The sequence below is a fragment of the Trachypithecus francoisi genome, unplaced genomic scaffold (assembly GCF_009764315.1).
Source record: "Trachypithecus francoisi isolate TF-2019V2 unplaced genomic scaffold, Tfra_2.0 Contig01558, whole genome shotgun sequence".
NCBI classification, from domain to species: domain Eukaryota; kingdom Metazoa; phylum Chordata; class Mammalia; order Primates; family Cercopithecidae; genus Trachypithecus; species Trachypithecus francoisi.
The window spans coordinates 1,507,236-1,527,159 of NW_022681440.1; positions in this window are offsets into that span (position 1 = coordinate 1,507,236).

Genomic DNA, 19,924 nt, shown 5'->3' on the forward strand with positions numbered 1-19,924 from the left:
ATCTTCTGAAGTCAAACAGATTTAAGCCTGTTTTCCAGTCCCAATTTCACATTTTTCCCAAGACATTAAAGACAAACAAGAATTCAGAAAGAAGGGGAATGAAGTCGCACCTGGCACAATGCACCAGAAAGATTTTCCTGATTCTTTTTAGTAAGTTCATAGCTCCCACCCATGTACATGCTGGTCTCATGTAGGTTTTGATACTAATGATGCCACCGATATTCCTCAACCTTAGTTTTTATTAGCTCATCAATGGAGTTCAAAGATGGGCATTTAAAAACCATCCTGGAGTGCTCTGGAAATACAGGCAGTATAAGTTACTTGTCATCTGATTATTGTGAAAATAAATTCATACCTCCTGCTATTGAAAGTGGATGATACTCCCCAGAATTATTCATGTAAATGTGGAATTCAAGATTAGAAGTTTGATTGATCCTCTTTGTTTGCCTCTAAAAAGAGTAAGATAGAACAGTCTCAGTCAATCCATTAGACTTCAACAACTGGCTCGAAATGTCCTACCACGTAGTTAAGTGGAAAAGAAATCTGAAAAAATAAAGACAGAAATGGAATAAAAGCATTAAATTTGTTTTATGTATGAGAAAGAACTATTTGAGTCAGTCATCATAAAGAAGTATGCTTTTAGCACTTAACAAATTCAAGAGCCACGGACCAGCTAAATAATTGAATCTGGCTTTACTTTTGATTCAGAAAGTTCTCTTCTATTGCAACAATTGGGCATCTCTTTGGCTCTGTAGTAATTAGTTAAAAATAAAAATGGAGGGTTGGCTCCTTTTTTGCTTTCTAATTTTTCTCCTTAATAAAATGGTGTCCCAAGTCTCTTGGGATTTCAGCTGAGTTCACTAGATCTGAGAAGTGAAGCACATCTGTTCAAATCTGAATGGAAGGCAGGGGACAAGCGATGTCAGGGCACTAAGGGCATCTCTGGGTAGGTTTTTGTTTTGTTTTTTGAGCTAGAGTCTCACTCTGTGCCAGGTTGGAGTGCAGTGGCACAATCTCCACTCAGAGAGGCTAAGGTTATTGCATTATCCACAATAGGGTTTTATGAAATTCATAAAGCCCAATGAAATGATAGTCAAACTATTAAATATTCCATAAAGGCAGATGTTCCGTTGTAGTTTCAGAGTTTCAGATGCTTGATGCATGCAGAATGGCTTTGGAAAGGAGTTTTCTCTTCATGAAAGAGAAGAAAATCCAAATGATCATAAACGCTTCCTGGCTTAGTTTATTCCTTCCCACTGTGTTGATATTGGATGTGGTCCCTCCAGATGCATGAATACACGCCTTTAGACCTCCATGCGGACCCTCCAAGTAGACATGTTTAGCAAGACAGTAATATGAGACCGAAGTTCCTAGGAGAGTTCAAGACCAAACACATAAGTACATGAACGCTTAGATTCCATAGAACAAAGTATGTTTACCCTGTGAGTAAATGGAGAAGAGAACAGAAGCCCCACATCTAAATCTTGGGTACCCCAACATGTAATGGTTGGTGAAGATTTTTGTTAGTAGGCCGAGAAGGAGTGGAGAGCAGAGAAGGAGAAAAAGTATGCAGTTTGAAGATTGTATTCTGCCGGCCAAAAATAAAGCATTTCAAAAAGGAGGAAGCCTGAACTGTGTGAAGGACGCTTAAAAGAATACCAAGAAGAGCTCTGAGAATTGTCCTTTACCTCTGGCAATGTGGAGAGTGCTGATGACCTGGGGAAGGGTAGGTGAAAAATGAGAGTCCCACAAGTGTAAATACAGGAGAGAAGAGGTGGGGATAAGTGGAGATTCAGACCATGACTACAGACACTATTTTACAGATTTTTTTTAGTGGAGAGCAAAGAAATTGAGTGAGGAACAAAGAAACATATGGAGCCCAAGAACAGCTTTTACAACTAACTTAAATATTGGTAAGATAGGGTACATTACTGCATGTGAGTTTGCCGATGGAAATAATCTACTAAGGAGGGAGGAATGACAATAAGAGATAATAATGATAATAAGAGATAAGAAGAAAAAATTGCTGAATGAATGAAATGAGTAGGCAAGAAAGAATTTAATCCAGTATATAGATGGAAGTATTGAGATTGGATAAAATTTATAGTTATGTATCTGACACTGAGCCATTGAGATGCTTTGCGTAAGTGAATTTCCCCAAGACATGAAGTGTTATTTGCAGTGATTATGTATCCTATTGTCTAATTTACTTTTGCCCTTAAATGATTCGGGATCCCTAATATGAACATAATATATCGCGGATCATGCACATAGTAGACTGATGCATTATTTTTCTCTTTGAATTATCTTTGTGATAACCATAGCCATTATTTTAACCTGAAAGATGCTAGAAATTTTTACATTATAGGGAATGCATGACTTGGGGTAGTCAGGAATTGAAGCTACACAGCCAATGCAGACACCATAGATTATTGCAGGGGCCATTGAGAACAATCTGCTAAGAATCGATAAGGCTCAAGGACAGGATCTCTAGCTGGTTGCACTTTCAATCAACTCCAGTCGTCAAGGACAGTATCTCTAGTTGAACTTTTAATGAACTCTAGTAGTCAAGGACAGTATCTCTAGTTGAACTTTTAATGAACTCTAGTAGTCAAGGACAGTATCTCTAGTTGCACTTTCAATCAACTCCAGTAGTCAAGGACAGTATCTCTAGTTGCACTTTCAATCAACTCCAGTAGTCAAGGACAGTATCTCTAGTTGCACTTTCAATCAACTCCAGTAGTCAAGGACAGTATCTCTAGTTGCACTTTCAATCAACTCCAGTAGTCAAGGACAGTATCTCTAGATGAACTTTTAATGAGCTCTAGTAGGCGCCAAGAAGGCAGACAAAATAAGAAAGAGCTTAGAGACAAGGAACGAAGCAGAAGGTTACATCTGGGTGCAGAAAGTTTGTTTTGCATTGTGTTATTTCTGCTGACGCGGGGTTTATGGAGTATAAATAAAGTGAGGCGGAGGCTCTGCGCGCGGCCGCCATGTTCTCTGTTTGTCTTTGTCTCATGTGTCTGTTCATTCTCCACCATCACCACCGCGGTCCTCAATAGATTATCAGTCCGATCTTGAATTTTTCTGGTCAAATAAAATTTTTACGCTGAGCACGGTGGCTCACACCTGTAATCCCAGCACTTTGGGAGGCTGAGGCAGGTGTCACCTGAGGTCAGGAGTTTGAGACCAGCCTAGCCAATATGGCAAAACCCCATCTCCACTAAAAATACAAAATGAGCTAAGCATGGTGGCGTGTGCCTGTAATCCCAGCTACACAGGAGGCTGAGGTAGGAGAACTGCTTGAACCCGGGAGGCGGAGGCTACAGGGAGCCGAGATGGCACCACTGCACTCAGCTTGGGTGAGGTGGAGTGAGATTCCATCTCAAACAATAGTAATAATAATAATAAATTTTAAGTTTTACATTTTTAAGAAAGGGGATGAAACAAAATGGTGATATTTAACAGGCATAAACAGTCATTTGAGTCACAGCCTACCATATTAATATACCTTAAATTATTTCTGAGAGATTTCAATAACTAGAGCAGTGGTTCCCAATCATTTTGGCATCAGGGACTGGTTTCGTAGAAGATAATTTTTCCATGGACCAGAGAGTGGGAAGGTTTTGGGATGATTCCAGTGCATCACATTTATTGTGTACTTTATTTCTATTATTATTACATTGTAATATATAATGAAATAATTATACAACTCACCATGATGTAGAATTGATGATGTGGAATTGAGCCCTGAGCTTGTTTTCCTGCAACCAAATGGTCCTATCTGGGGTTGACGGGAGACAGTGACAATCAGGCATTCGATTCTCATAGGAATGCACAGCCTACATCCCTCACATTCATAGTTCACAGTAGAGTTTGTGCTTCTGTGAGTGAGAATCTAATGTTGCCACTAATCTGACAGGAGGCGGAGATCAGGTGGTAATGGGAGCAATGGGGAGCAGCTGTAAATACAGATGAAGCTTTGCTCACGGACCTGCCATTCACCTTCTGCCATGGACCCAGAGTCCATGTTCTGGGGGTTGGGTATCCCTGAACTAGAGCATTGGACTGTACTTCTCTAGAAAATGAATTTTTATAATGATTTTATTGAATGCAAACTCACTAAATTTCAGCAGCTTCTCTGTCTAAACAAGTAGTATGAACCACTTCCTTGGGAAGAGAATATATGAGATATATGTTATCTATTTCATCATGGACAAATTATTCTGAAATTAAAGTGACCACAGAAGCAATTACACAAAACGGTATGCTTTGAACCACATCATTTTCAGTCATAATTATATGATATTCAAGTATTTCTGTTTAATATATTTAGTTATAATTTATGGAGCAGGCTCCCAGAATACTATAGTCATTATGTAACACATCAATTTTTTTTTCTTTCTTAGAATATGCTTTTCCATGAAACTTAAATGCATAAAAATGAAGACTACTATAATTTGCCAGTAGTACATTCTACCATATTGGGAAAGGAAGAGTTAGTAAGCCTGAAATATTTTCTATTCCTTTACTTGGTTGAACTGTGGAAAATAAGAAAAGTAACCTCATCAGATCCCCTTACCAGCATATACTCATGACATAGCTACAAGGAAGTACACTAACACCTTTTCCAAGAGCAAAGTGCATATTGATAGAATGATTTTAGAAAGATGTTGTTGGTCTGTCTAGGGCTGTTTATGGAAGACAAACCTAACATTTATAAATTTATGGGACATGGTTTCATTGAAAATTTCATATAGACTCCGGATTATAAAAGGGAGAAGTTTGAAGACTGAAACAGCTGCTTTGTGTTTAATACTGATCACATTTATCACTTAGAAATGTTATGTGTTGTATCTGGCCAAAAGCATATCTCACACCAAATATATGATGTGTGGTAAACAAGTCATGGTTATAAAGGCAGTGATGATTGGTTGGTATTGTTTACTAAATGACACCAATACATCTGAACTATTTGAGGAAACTTGCTCTACCTCTAGACATCACTCCAATCCCCAAAACAGAGTAGGCTTGCTTTTCCAGGTTGTAGTTAGCTATCTATAATTACAAAATGGTAAATAAGCAGTGTTCAAAGCAATTTGTGACATAGCTTATGTGCGAGTAGGAAAAGAAAGCAAGTCCAGATTCATTTGGTTACAATAATAATAGTTTTCAATGTTATTATTTTGTTGGTCCTGAGTTTCTTCCCAGTTTTGAAGTATTTTTCCCAATATTTCTTTCAGTGTTTCTTCTGGAAAATCTCAATGTTTATGAAGCTGTCAAATACAAATGAGACAACCATACCTCAAGAGTTTTGTCTTTTATAAAAAGACATATTGAAATGAAGTAAGGAATGGCTGTCCCAAAATATTCCCCTCATCTCTGTGGCGTCAATGCACAAACCCATACCCATATTGGTCAAGCAAGCTATTGTTATATATTTATTCAATGTTATAGTTGGTCACAGGAGCTTAAAACTATCAGTGTCTTGAATTTTCATTGACTTTGATTTTAACATAACAACATAGTTCTTTAAAAGGTAAATTATTCCTGCGTTCTGGTATCCCTTTCCAATTTCCATTTTGTTAAATCTATTTACTTGTTTTTTTAATTTCTAATGAAAATGCTTTTGTAAGAAAATTACAACATTATTAGGCAACATTGAAATAAGAGATTATTGATCCTCTTCACCAAACCAACAGACATTTCACCATTAAGTAATTAAATTGAAAGTCATCGATACAGTTTCTGAGCCAAAATATCTCAGTTGCTGTCATAAGTTGACTAAAGATCCCTGTTTATTTGGGCTACTATGTTTTAAATTAAGGTCTTACCTTTAATAAAAGCATTGAAACTTTTTAAAACTCTTTTATTCATTATTATATTCATTGATTTACTTAAAAATTACTGTATAGAGAACACAATTAGGGTATATTTATTTGAAAGGTCCTGCTAATTGACTATTTATGCATAAAATAAGCCAGAATGACTTAGAAAGATACATAATATTAAAATGAAGCATAAAGAATACTAAATATCTTTTTCCCACAAACATTAAGTTTCGGCAAATTTATGATTAATGAGGGTAGTTTTTTAAATAATTATTTCCAGTAAAATACAAAATATATAGCATTTTCATGTGTGATAATCTAAAAGTTTTATTCCATTCCTTTCCTCTTAATGATGAAATAGGTCATATTAATTTCTGATATACTGCATTTTTCTCCATTTTCACATTTGCTTTTTTCCTTAGTGCCTGCAGCTGACCTCTAAGGGGCTCAACATGTTTGAATGGGACAAAACAAAACCTGTGATGCATTAATATCTATAAGGATGTCAACACCACAGGGTGAGTTCAGCTCTTCTACCTGCTGCATGCTGATGAGCTTAGTAATTCCTCTTTTTAAGCTTTTATTTTAAATTGACAAACAATAATTGTACATATTTATGAGGTACACTCTGATGTTTCAGTACACATATACATCATAAAATGATCAAATCAGGGTTATTAACACACCTACCACCTCACATGTTTCTTATGTCTTTGTTGTGAGAACACTTTAAATCTACTCTTTTTGCTATTCTAACATATACAAGACACAAACTGTAGTTATCATGCTATGCAACAGGTCACTAGGACCTGTTCCTCCTTTCTGACCGATTCTCTGTACGCTTTGACTAATATATCTCCCTTTTCCCCCCAAAATTCTCTTCCCCTCTCCTCCTGCCTGTGGTAACCACCATTCCACTCTCTACTTCCACGAATTTGACTTTTTTAGATTTCACATAGAGGTGATAATGTGTGGTATATATCCTTCTGTGCCTGGCTTATTTTACCTGGCAGAATGTCCTCTAGGTTCAGCCATGTTGTTGCAAATGACAGAATTTCCTCCTTGTCTAAAGACTGAGTAATATTCCACTGTGTAGTTCTTTCCACAGCCTTTCTTACCACCTGCAGAAACTTGGTGGTAAATCTAATTGAATCCAACTTTTTAGACCTTACAGTCACAAGAGCAAAATTATTAATATGTAATATTTTATTTTAATATCACCTAAGGCAAAAGTTAGACAATCTTTGAAAGAAAGAGATAAACTCTAGAGGCTTATTTAATTTTAAATTCATAATAATAATCACTTTATTCATTCACCTATTTATTTTTTGAGCAACTACTATTTACTTAGGTCTTACTATGAGCTAGGCATAGTATTAAAAATGTTGATATAATGATGAACAAAGACATTATTATTGCCATCTTGAAACTGAGTTATCAGAAGGAAAGGTAGCCATTCATCAGATGGTGAACACATCCAAAACTAAGCAAAACTACAACTTTGCTACTTTGGATGAAGGAATGATGTATTTGATAATGACAGTGTTACATAGGGGGACTTGACTTCTAATCCAGGAATTTAATTTAATAAGGTTCTCTTAAAGTTACTACGTTTAAGAACTTTACTACAGAGAGAAATTACTCATTTCAATGCTTTAAAACGAAAGAGTATAGGTGACCTCTTTTCAGAACAGAAAGAAAGTCACCAAGGCTTGGATAGATATAGTGAGAAAACGTGGTTTGAAAGAAGAATGGACGAAGCTGGCTGGGGATGGCGGCTCTTGCCTGTAATCCCAGCATTTTGGGAGGCCAAAGCAGGCAGATCACCTGAGGTCAGGAATTCAAAACCAGCCTGGCCAACATGGCGAAACCCTGTCTCTACTAATAACACAAAAAAATTAGGCGGATGTGGTGGCACACACCTGTAATCCCGGGTACTTGGGAGGCTGAGGCAGGAGAATCGCTTGAACCTGGGAGAGGCAGGAGAATCACTTGAACCTGGGAGATGGAAGGTGCAGTGAGCCGAGATCACGCCATTGCACTCCAGCCTGGGCAACAAGAGCGAAACTTCATTAAAAAAAAAAAAAAAATTAAAAAAAGAAGGAAGGAAGGAAGAAAAGAAAAGAAAAGTGAAGAAAAGAGACAAGAAAAGTAAAGAAAGACAATGGACAGAGCTGGCTAGACTGGAACACGTAGGGCTTTGTACACCCTGGCATGCATGGATTCACAGTCACACATTAGGAGTTTTATGCTAGTTTTCTACTAGCATACTAGATGAATTGAAGGCATAATTTTGAGAGACATCACTGGATAGAAGGTGAGCCATCTTGAGATATCTGAATGAAGATGTAAGGATAGCAGATTGTTACATGAATCTGAAGTTGTTAAGAGGAGAGGTTCCGTGAGGGCTAGGACCTCATTTGATTTGCTTTTCTGACATCTAGAATCTTGTCTGGCACATGCCAAGCATTCAGCGTAGAATTCATTGATTAATAAATAAATACTTTCTGAGTATTTTGTATCTAGGTGATATAATTCGAGCCATGGGTACTTGGAGTTTGCCAAGAGAGATACAGACAACATTTAGAAGGTGAGTTTGGACAGGCCTTAAAGGGACCCATTATTTAATGACCCACTGACAGGGTAAATTTCAACTGGGAATAAAAGGAGTGGCTAGAGAGGAAGGAGGTTCATGGTGGTGATTGCTTCTAGGCAGTCAGATAGAATAACAACTGCGCGTTGTCCATAGAAGCTTCTTAGGTAGAGAAAGTACATAATCTTCAAAGATGGTAAACACAGGAACCAGACTGGGAGGACTGGAGCTAAGGGAAAGGTGTGGAAGTCGAGAGAATTTACTCCAGGGAACACATGGCTATAAATGAAAGAAGGTAGAAGAATGGTACCTGAGAGAAGACAGAGAAGATCAAGAAAGTGGAGCTCTTTGAAGAATAATTGGAGAAACTTGATCAGTTTTAAAAGCTCATGAGAAAAATAGAGCTGAGATGGAGAAGCTGAATATTCAAGAGAAAAAGGATAACCGATCATGTAATTGTCCAATGTCTGCCTTTTCAACTCTAAAAATTCTACTTAAGTTGTCCAAATATTGCAGAATTTTACAAACAGTTAGAGGCTGACTCAGTTCTCAGATCTTACCTGTGGTTGTCCAGAAGTCTTCTGTAATTATTACTATCAAAGAACCTGTAAAAACCAGAGAAATTGATGATTATTTCAGGCATTCTCTGGGTACACTGATATTCTTCGTGGTTTTCAAAATATTCCTCTCACTCTTTGCTGAGAAAAAATAGTTTAGCTGACATGAGAAGCTAGACATGATTTCCCAGAGATTTTGTAGAGTTCCAAATTTTACCATCTGTTTGCATGTGACTAGCTGTAAAAACAGACTCTTTTTGATCCTGAAGTTCAAAAACTTGGTGTCATCAGTTGGATTAGGAGATGCACTATCTTATGTTTATAGTGAGATGGATTTATGGATTTTTCATGATGAAAAAGAAGGTACCAATGATTCGGTTGTGAGTTGAACTTTCCATTTGTTATAAAAATGAAAACTTTTTTTTTCTTTTGAGATGCAATATAATTTTGCAAAAACATGTATTGACTCTGATGCTTCTTCAAGAAATATAGATTCATTAAGAACTAATGGAATAAAAATATTTTTTCTGAGGTCAAAAATCAGAGAAAAAAAGTTTTTATCCAAATGGTATCTTGTAAACAAAACAGAACTGTTTGATTTAGAATATACATGTCTACGATTGACTCCATTTTTAATTTTTATTTTGAAATAAGTTTAGAATTACAGAGTTATCAAAAGTAATGCGGAGTTCACACATGCCTTAACTTTGCTAATGGTAAACATCTTACATAACCAGAGAAAAATTATCAAATACTAAGAAATTATCATAGGTACAGTTTATTCAGATTTCACCAGTTTTTCCACTAATCTCCTTTTCCTGTTCCAGGATCCAATTTAGGATCCCACGTTACATTTTTGAGCTTTTGTCATTTCTCTCCCTCAGTCTTCTCCAATCTAGGGCAACTTTTTTGTTTGTTTCTTTCTTTCATTCTTTCTTTTTGTTTGCTTGTGTGGAAGCGGGTAGGGCAGAAGGAAGATGTTTCATGGCCTGACATTTTGAAGAGTAGTATTGGTCAGTTATTCTGTAGAATGCTCCTTAGTTTGGGTTAATCTGATGGTGACTAATCAGTTGTGGTTATATGTTTTTGACAAGGCTATTACAGCATGGAGGTACTCTTCTTGCTGTATTATCTCAGGGTGCAAAAGATAAACATGTTTTTATCACTGGTAATAAAATTATTTTCTTGGTTAAGGTGGTGTTGCTAGATTTCACCATTGTAAAATTACTATTTTCCTTTTGCAATTAATAAATATCTTGGAAGAGATACTTTTGATTCTTTAAATACACTGTTTCTGTTCAATCACCTAACAATTTTAGCATCCGTCAGTGGATTTTGCTTATGACACTTATTACTGTTGTATTCCAATGGTATTTTCTATTTTCCTAATTCCTGAAAAATTTATTCTAGTAATTATCAAATTACTTACTTGTATCAGAGTTCCATGACAATTAATTTTATTCTATGAATTAGAACACAATATTTTTGTTACTTGATTTGTTGCTCAAATTAATTTTGGCAATTGGAAGCTCTTTTCAATGGTTTTCATAATTTCATTTAACAAGTTTCTACCTTTTTGTATTTTGAGCAACTTCTTTCTTTATGGTACTAGCAAATATTCCAGGCACATCTTTTGTTAAAATGGATTCTTCAGAAACTCATACTTAATGTTTTTCTGTGACAAGACTTGATGTTTTTCTAAGAAAATCTTGAACACATATTTTAGTATAAATTAATGCAACTCTGAGCAAAACTATCGGGTTCTTATGAAAATTAACAAACTATGCATAAAATTTATATCTAAATGTAAATGACCTAGAATAATCAAAACATCTTTGAAAAAATGCAAAGTATGAGAACTGAACATTACGTGATTTTGAGATATGTTATAAGGCTAAGTTAACCCAGTCAGTGTTGTATTCATGTAAACATAAATAAAATAAATCAATAGAACAGAAGAGAAAGTCCAGAAATAGACCAAAAGATACATGGACAACTGGTTTTTGATTAAGATAGAAAGGCAATTTACTAGAGAAAAGAAGGTCTTTTCTACAAATAATGCTGGATATCCATATACAAAACTATTAACTTCAGTTCTTTGTACTCTATAAAAATCATAACTTAAAGGAATCATAAATTCAAATGCAAAACATAAAACCATAATGCTTCCATAGTAAAACACAGGAGAATACAGTTGTGACCTTTTTAGGCAACTATTTCTTATATATGACATCAAAAGTAAGAATTCTGCTCTTTCAATAAAACTGTTAAGAGAGTGAAAGGAAAAGCCTCAGGATGGGAAATGGGATTTGCTAATATTGTATGTAGTAATAGGCTTAATTAGAATATGAAAGAATCATCAAAATTCAATACTAAGAAAACAAACCGCCCACTAAAAATGGGCAAATAGTTTTAACAGACACTTCACCCAAGAGTCCATATGGATGACATATCATTTTCTAAAAAAAAAAAAAAATCACAGTTTAACTTAAAATTTTACATCAAAGTACATTAACAGGCTTACAGTTTCCGTTCTAAGTGGTAAAACCACGAAAGTCTTCATTCCCCATTCTCACAACAGGAAAAAAGCCAAACTAACTGAAAACGAACACGTCTCTTAGACCCATCAGAGAATCGGAGTCACAGGACGAACTACCTCCCTGAAAACCACGGGGTGGGAGACAGGTGAACATAGAGAATCAAAATTAACTGGAAGTAGAAGACACAGCTGGAGCCAGCAACTGCTAGAAACATTTGAAGTGTAATTGACTAAGTGATGGAGGCTGAGCTGTTAATTAGCTGAGACTCAAACTCCAGGGACTCAGGCTTTGGAGGGAGAGCCACCCACAATGTACTGAGTTTTACCTTCAGGGATTCCACTAGAGACTTAGGGTGAAGACTGCAGAAAAATTCCCTCCTGCTTCTGGCAGGGGGACAGGAAAACTAACCATTTTGAAATACTGTTGTAAATTAATATTTTATCAGAACATGACTGACCTCGAGAAAAGAAAAAAATGAAAACAAAACTATCCAATGCCAGCCCAATTAGCTTTCGACATGGAGAAGAAAAATATCCAACTCCAGCCTCATCTAGCCTGATTGTCTCTTCTCAGGGAAGATTGGAGGTTGGGATTGCGGAGAAGAGGCTGAGAGTGCTTGTGAGGTCATAGTCCTGGGACACATCTCACTGAAATAGTGAGATCTAACATAGGATTATAGGATGTTCCCCTCTAGCCACCCACCCACCCACCCACATTACCACCACATTAACAGAGCTCCTGTGTAATGACAGAATAATACAACTTAAAGAACGGCAAGGCTTAGACACTTCCCAAGAAGGAGTACCTAGGGAAACCCACACACAAAAATGAGGGGTAAAAGATGCTAGAGGAAATTTTAATCTCTGCCACCTACGACTATCAAACAATAAAACAATCTAATTCTCACTCAGATAAATGTAAGACCATCCGTTACATGTCTGTGTACCTCAGTTCTTTTCATTTCGTAAATGTTGTCTAGTGTTCAACAAAGAAATGCAAGGTATCCTCAAAAAATAGTGTGATGAGACAAAGAGAAAATATCAAAACCAAACTCAGAAACGGCAGAGATTTGGGGATTATCTGACTTGGAATTTAAAATTACTGTGCTCAATCTGGTAAGGGTTCTACTAGAAAAAGCGGATAACATGAAAGAGTAATGTAAGCAGAGAGATGGAAAAGCTAATAAGGAAACAGAACAAAATGTTAGAAACTGAAACTACCATAGCAGAAATAAACAATGTCTTTGATGGGCTCATCAGTAGACTTCACATATCTGAGGAGAAATCAGTGAGCTTGAAAATATATCAGTAGAAATTTCCCACGTTGAAGGGAAAAGAGAAAAACAAATTTAAAAAAGAACAGAATAGCACATAAAAGTGGAGCCATCTTAAAAGGTATAACAAAATGTATAATTAATCGGAAAAGTAGAAGAGGGAATGGAGAATAGTGCAAAGGAAATATTTAAGGTAATAATAACCCAGAACTTTCTTAAATAAAAGACAGACACCACTAGGCCAGCCACAGGCAGATGGTGAGCCTAAAGTTCAATCCCTTCATCACCTTAGACCACAGCCAAAACTGCAAACGTCACTTCAGCGGCCCCTCACATGTGCACAGGAACATCCTGCTGTCCCTGCTCTCCCAGCATGATATCCCAGCAAGGAGCTGCAGCAGAAGCACAGTGTCCACTCCATGTCCATCCACAAGGATAAAAAGGTCCAGGTGGTTGGTTAGCAAATCAGCAAGCTGGTCCAGATGTACATAGGGAAATATGTCATCTATATGGAGCAGGTGCAGTGCGAGAAGAGCCAATGGCACTGCCATCTATGCGGGCATTTGCCCGAGCCAGGTGGTGATCACCAGGCTAAAGCTGGACCAGAAATGGGAAAAAGTTCTTGAATGCAAAGCCGAGTCTCAACAAGTCGGAAAAGGGAAAGACAAATATAAGGAAGAGCTTACTGAGAAAATGCAGGAATGAATAGAACCTGTTGGGTGATGATGGTTTACCTGTAGAATTTCAGCCTAGTGCGTGTTTCTTCGGTACTTTTCAGATGTCCCTGGAGCATTTCATTTCCCTCTTGTTTTGTTATTGATCTATGGCTCTAGATCAATAACAAATAGTTTAACAGACACTTCATCAAAGAGTACAAAGACTGTCTGCTAAAACTCTAGATGTGGCAATTTGGATTAATAATGTTATAAATAAAAATTGGAAAAGTTTCCTAAGTCCAAGTGCTATTTGCATTGTTTTATAAATGAAATCCTCTATCCAAAAAAAACAGACCCCAAACCACCAATACAGGAGGCTCAGAAAACATAATGTGGGGTAAATAAAATCAATCAATCGGTTACAAGTGCCCAGACAGATTATATTCAAATTTCTGAAAAGGAAACATCTCCAAAGCAGCTGGAAGAAAAGAAAATCTTAGCTAAGGAGAAGCAAGTATAAGAATTACAGAGGACCTCTTGTCAGAAACCATGCAACCAAACCAGTACAAGGTAAAATATTTAAAGTTTTGAAAGGGAGAAAAATTAACCTAAAACCTGTATCTTAAAAAATGAAGAGACCTCAAGACTTTTTCTGACAAACAGAAATGGAGGACATTTATGACTAGACCAGCTTATTATGTGGCCATGGCAGGGGGGCAGAATGGCATTTTCTATAAAACTGAAATCCTGATAAATAGCTAGTGAGTAATGTGCAAATGTGCAATGGTACTTACAGAAACTTGGGATGACTTTTCTGATGTTTACAATAACCATATTGATTCAAAACATCATTGTCAGTGCTAAGCTCCTGGAGACAATGGCTAGCACAGCCCTGAGGTCAGTAGGGACAGAAGCACATGAATGAGTGTTGCTGTGAGGTTTGAGATATACGGACAAGCACAGGAGACTATAGAAGACTTCAGAGAAGATTCGTATTAGAGAAACTTTCCAGAGCCCTGAAATAAATGACGCGTCTGACTTTTCTCCGAGAGCACTTTAGGGAACAGCGTATTTGTAGAAACACCTAGAGGTAAAAGAGAGCTTGACAGGTCCTTCAAGAAACTCAGGGTAGGAGATTTGACTTTCAGGGTGGAGAGCTGGTGAGTTCAAGCTTGAGGTAAGAAACATAAATGAAAGATTTTTAGTGAAAGCTGAATAGGTCAGTCTTGGCCATGCTGAATTCAGGGCCTAGATAGAACCCAATGGTGAGGGAGCCTGGCAGGGAGTCAGATCCACAGGTACAGAAGCCTGGGGCAAGGGATGGGTTAGGAGCACAGATCTGAGATTAAGTAGCATAGGCAGACAGGATGGGAGTGGTTGATGTCGGAAGAATCAGTGAAAGCTAAAAGAGGCAAAGAAGACGGAGTTTTGCTGAGAGCCAGAAAATAGCACTGCCTCTTCATTTGCTGCATGAGGGCTAAATCCATGAGGTGACATATCAGTGCCATCAGGGTTTTTCATAGGAGACATGAAACATTTCTGGAGAAAAATATAAAAGCACCTTCAGGAAAATCTTAATTTAAGGTGTACTTTGTACCCATAAAATAAAACGTTTCTTTGTTACTGCATCAATAACACTGCTGGACAATTTTTTCACAGATCTCGAGGACCTGATTTGAAACACAAGCTATATGACTTTGTCTTAATCCCCCGTGGGTGACCCTGAGGACCCAGAATGGGAGAATTGGCGAATGCAGCTGACACTGGGCTACAATGGAAGCCAGTGAGACCTGGACGGAGAAAAATCCTCCCATGGGCCTAACAGGCTCTGGACTCAGACACCAATCCTCTTTTCACATCAGAAGTCACAAACATGGCCCACAAAGTGTGCAGATTCCCGGCAGAGAAGCCACTGAGTGCTGCAGGGACATTTCTCAATTTGGCAAGCTGCAACAGAAATTAATATACTGAGTGAAGATAAGTTACTCATCCAAGCCATGCTGGGTAGGCCAGCTAGTATTGTAGAACTGTTATATTCAAGGAATCCTCAGTCTTTGATCTTAAGGACTTCAATTAATTGGATGAGGGTCACTCACACTGTGGAGGGGAACCTGCTTTCCTAAACCAATGGATCACAGATGTTCATCATATCCACAAGTATCTTCACTGCAACATTCACTTCAGTGTTTGACCAAACACTCTGGCATCATAGCTTAGCCAAGTTGGTAGATAAATGTATCCATCACAAATACAACTCACAAAGTAGCACTTAGCACATTTTCTTAACTAGTGAATTCTTGGTTTAAAGTGTAATCTGAAAAATACTGGTATAAATGGTTAGCTTTGTTGATAATTTCCACATTAATATGCAACCAGAAATAAGGCTTACCCATTCCAAACAGCTTACAGAGATTTCAAAACTCTAATAATAATGGCAATAATATTACTAAAGATAAAATAAATCTCATTTTTGAAGCTTGAGCTCATAAGAAACATCTTACACTACAGACAGTTCATCTTCCACATGTTTTTGTGTGATTTTGTCACTCATCATGTTTTTATGTATGATTATCAGCATACAGCAGAATAAAGGATTCATTCGCTAAGTATACATAATAATGTATTCAAAATTTCAGGCAGTAATGAGAGAAACCCAACAATGATTTACAAACTAATTGATATTTTTCTGATGATATTTAATAGATATTCATCTCAGTTTAGCATCAACTATGGCTGGCCTGTGAATGCGTTTTGAAAAAGATACTGAAATTTTTTATCAGGATTAAATGTATGTAGCTTCTCTTTTATGATGGAAATTTGAACTTCCTTTTAATTCTAAGGAATACAAGACCATGTTGGGCATTATAGATACTATTATTTATATGTAATCTATATGTACTTTATATTATAACATTTTATGTTTGACTCTAAACTGGTTAGAATACTTTAATTAGAAAAAGAAGAAAAAAGCTTCTGTTATTAGGTATTGTCCAAATATATATGGACATGAGTATTCTTTTCATCCATTCTGCAGTCTGATTAAGGAGCTTGGAAACATTTCAGGTCTTTAGGAATAAACATTCTTCTTCCAAATACTGCTTAGGGGTTGTGTAGATTCTTCAGTGAATTTCATGTTACAGGTTGAATTGTGTTCACCTGAAATTCACATCTCGAAGTCTTCAGAACATGACTGTGTTTAAGATAGGGTCTTTGAAGAGATTATTAAATTAAATGAGGTCATTAGAGTGGGCCCTAGTCCAACAGGTCTGGTGGAAAAGACCTAAGGAGAGGGGATGAAAACACAGAGAAACACAGAGGGACTACTATGTCAGGAAATAGGGACTACTATGTCAGTCATTTACAAGCCAAGGAGAGAGGGCTCCGGAGAAATCAACCTTGCTGACAGACACCTTGTATATGTTTTGTGTGTGAGATACTTTGTTATGGCAGCCCCAGGAAACAGCTGAATTCTATATCTACAAGTATGCATAGATTTATCCATCTAAGGATTTCAACTTTCCCATGTTAAACATGTCCATAATATAATTCTGTAACTTTCAGATATTAAGTTTTTGTCTACATGTTGCAGAAGAACAAACTGAGGCAAAACCACAACCGAATGATTACTTCTGCATGCACAGAGAACAGGGGAGCTGGCATAGGAGCACTTGTTCGTCTCCAACACACAGTTATCCAAGGAGCTTGATATATTATTAGCAGGTGGCCCCATACCATTGTCAGTCAAGGAAAACACATTAAAACATACAGTTTTTTTTTTTCAATTGGTCGTGGTGGATTTGGATTGTCACGGAAATAGCAATACTTTAGACTTCCACAATGCCTTCCATGAACGCATTCATTTGGGTAATGATGGGAATAGTTCATACTATTTTAGAATTTTAGAACTACAAAGACAACTAAGATAGCTTTTCAGAATTCTGAATATCACATATAAGGCCACAGAAGAGGTTAGTTCACATTTCTGGGGATACACAGCTTGTTAGTGCTGCAAACAATGGCAGAAGATAGATCTGGAGTGACAATCTAATACTCTATAAAGCAGCTCAGGCTATGGATTACCTCCTGTGCTAGCAGATATCATCACCATGCTAATTGTTCTCAAATATTATGCATCAGAATCACCTGCAGGATTTGTTAAAATCATAGAATTTAGGGCTTTATCCCAAGAGTCTCTGTTTTAGTAGATCTGGGTTGGGGCTTGATAGTTTGCATTTTCCTAAGTTTCCAGGTCATGCCGATGCCATGGAGCCAGAGACCACCCTTTGGAACCACCTCTTACGCCATGTTCATTTTATAATACACATCATCATTTCTTCTTGCTTATGCACCCAAACCCTCTAGCATCATAATTCTCTCCTACCAACCTCACAACCACTCACATTTGCAACTGTAAATAGGAAGGGCTGGCTTTGAAGCAGGGGAGAACGCTTTCTCGTAAGACAAACATCCTCAGTAATGGATGTGTGGACCCTGTCTTCACCCCAACTCTACTTTCAAGATCTTCTATGAGGTGAAGTATGCTTCATCCATCTGTTGAACAGCAAATCTTTTGTATCTGTATTTCATTGTAGATACAAACAAACAATACAAGATGATAATTGTTGTAACAGAAAAACGTGGAGAGTGTCGAATAGGCAAAGTAGCACTTGACATTAGGCTTAGGGAATGGTGAATGGGTGGGGTTTCCATAGGTTGACAAATTGAGAAGGCAATTTGTGAATAAAATGCCCAAAATGTAATTTAGTGGTTCAATTCACTCATTTACTCATTCATTTATTCATTCAGCAAATCTGTTGACCTCCCTGGCCAAATTTTCACTAGATAACAAACTCTAAGGCATTAGGCATGAAAAATAACTGAGCACATATTTCTGCTTTCAGTAACAGGAATAAATAAATAGAAAACAGAGCACTGTGAGTGCTTTAATGGTAATGTGGCCAGATTTCCTTTAGAACATTGTGGAAGAGTGATTAATTTGTCCTGAGGAAATTGACATTTCTTCCTAGAAGGGAAGAGTTCATTGGAGAATATATTACCTTGGCTTTAAGTCATTAACTATATTTACAATCGGAGTATATAGATAATGTGAGCTAATTTTGCAATAAGCACATCTGCACATGCATTAGGACTCAAATGAAAGCTCATGGTTATTCTTGTTAGACAACACCAAGCTTTCTCTGCTAGAGTGATTCATGGATCCAGTCTCCTTCCATGGTGGAGTTCTGGGGGCCTTCTTGGTCTTCACACCACCTGTGTCCACCCGGCAGAATGAGAAATGACAGTTTAGAGTGGCTGTGGCAGGTGCCTATGAGCTGTTCGGTTCTTCCGCTCACTCTACATTAACTAGAAATCAGTCATGTGGCAACATCGAACTGTAAGAGAGAATTGGACATGTAGTCGAGTTGATCCAGGGAGAAGAAGAAATCCAGGGTTTGAGAAAAGGACACTTGGCATAATAGCAGGTGCAAATGCGTGCGGTTACAAGGAAACCTTCCAAAACAACAATTTCCTTAATTACAGGGCAGCAGTTTGCTGGGCAAGCTGTGCAACAATTAAATCACCAAGAATTAGAATTGCAGCTAAGTCGAGTGATTTAGGCTATGCGTTTCAGATTAACTCTAAGTGTAAGGAATAATCAATCAACACACTGTATGCTAATGAGTTATTGTTGGTCTTAGAAATCTCATGAACAAAGTTATATTTTATAAGCAGTTTCAGGATATATTTGTCATCAGTCGATAGAGCTGCAACCCTAACCCAGACCTGACATGTATCTACTGAATGTAGCCTGTGCACTTGTGGGGAAATGGAAAGCAAGCATGTTAAGCGATGTCCCTAAAGTCACACAACCAGGTAGAGCCAGATGGAGAATTTAACCCACATTCCTTGAACTCTGATCATTTTTCTTTCCAACGTATTAGAAGTTACAGAGAGGCTTTACGGAATCCACAGAAGCTAGCAGCAGAGATAGGCACTAAGTCTGCATTTTCCTACAGGAACTTTCCTAGTTGGTGCTGGGTTTTGCTCAAGAATCAGAGGTATCTGATATTTGTAAGATTTTCTTTAAATAAAGATGCACAGACTGTCAGTGGAAGATTTTGCAAAAAAGTAATGACAATCCTGTGAGTGAAAGGCATCGATGGAGAAACAGGTTTTCCAAATCTAGTGGGACTTTACCATAATGTCACTAGTAGCTGCAGACCCATTGGAATCTCAGGGGACCCAGCCAGAGCCATATGCTGGCACCTGTTCCTGTCCTGAGGGAGCCCAGTGCTCCAACAAAATTTTGATTTCTTGGCCGATTATGTAAAATTAACATGTGTGTTTGCGGTAGTAATATATATTAACTGAATATTAAATGTTAGTAAGACTGGCATATACATATATATAGAAACAGTTCCAAATGCAACTATCTGTATCTATATTAAGCTCTATATGAGTTCATAGCAAAGT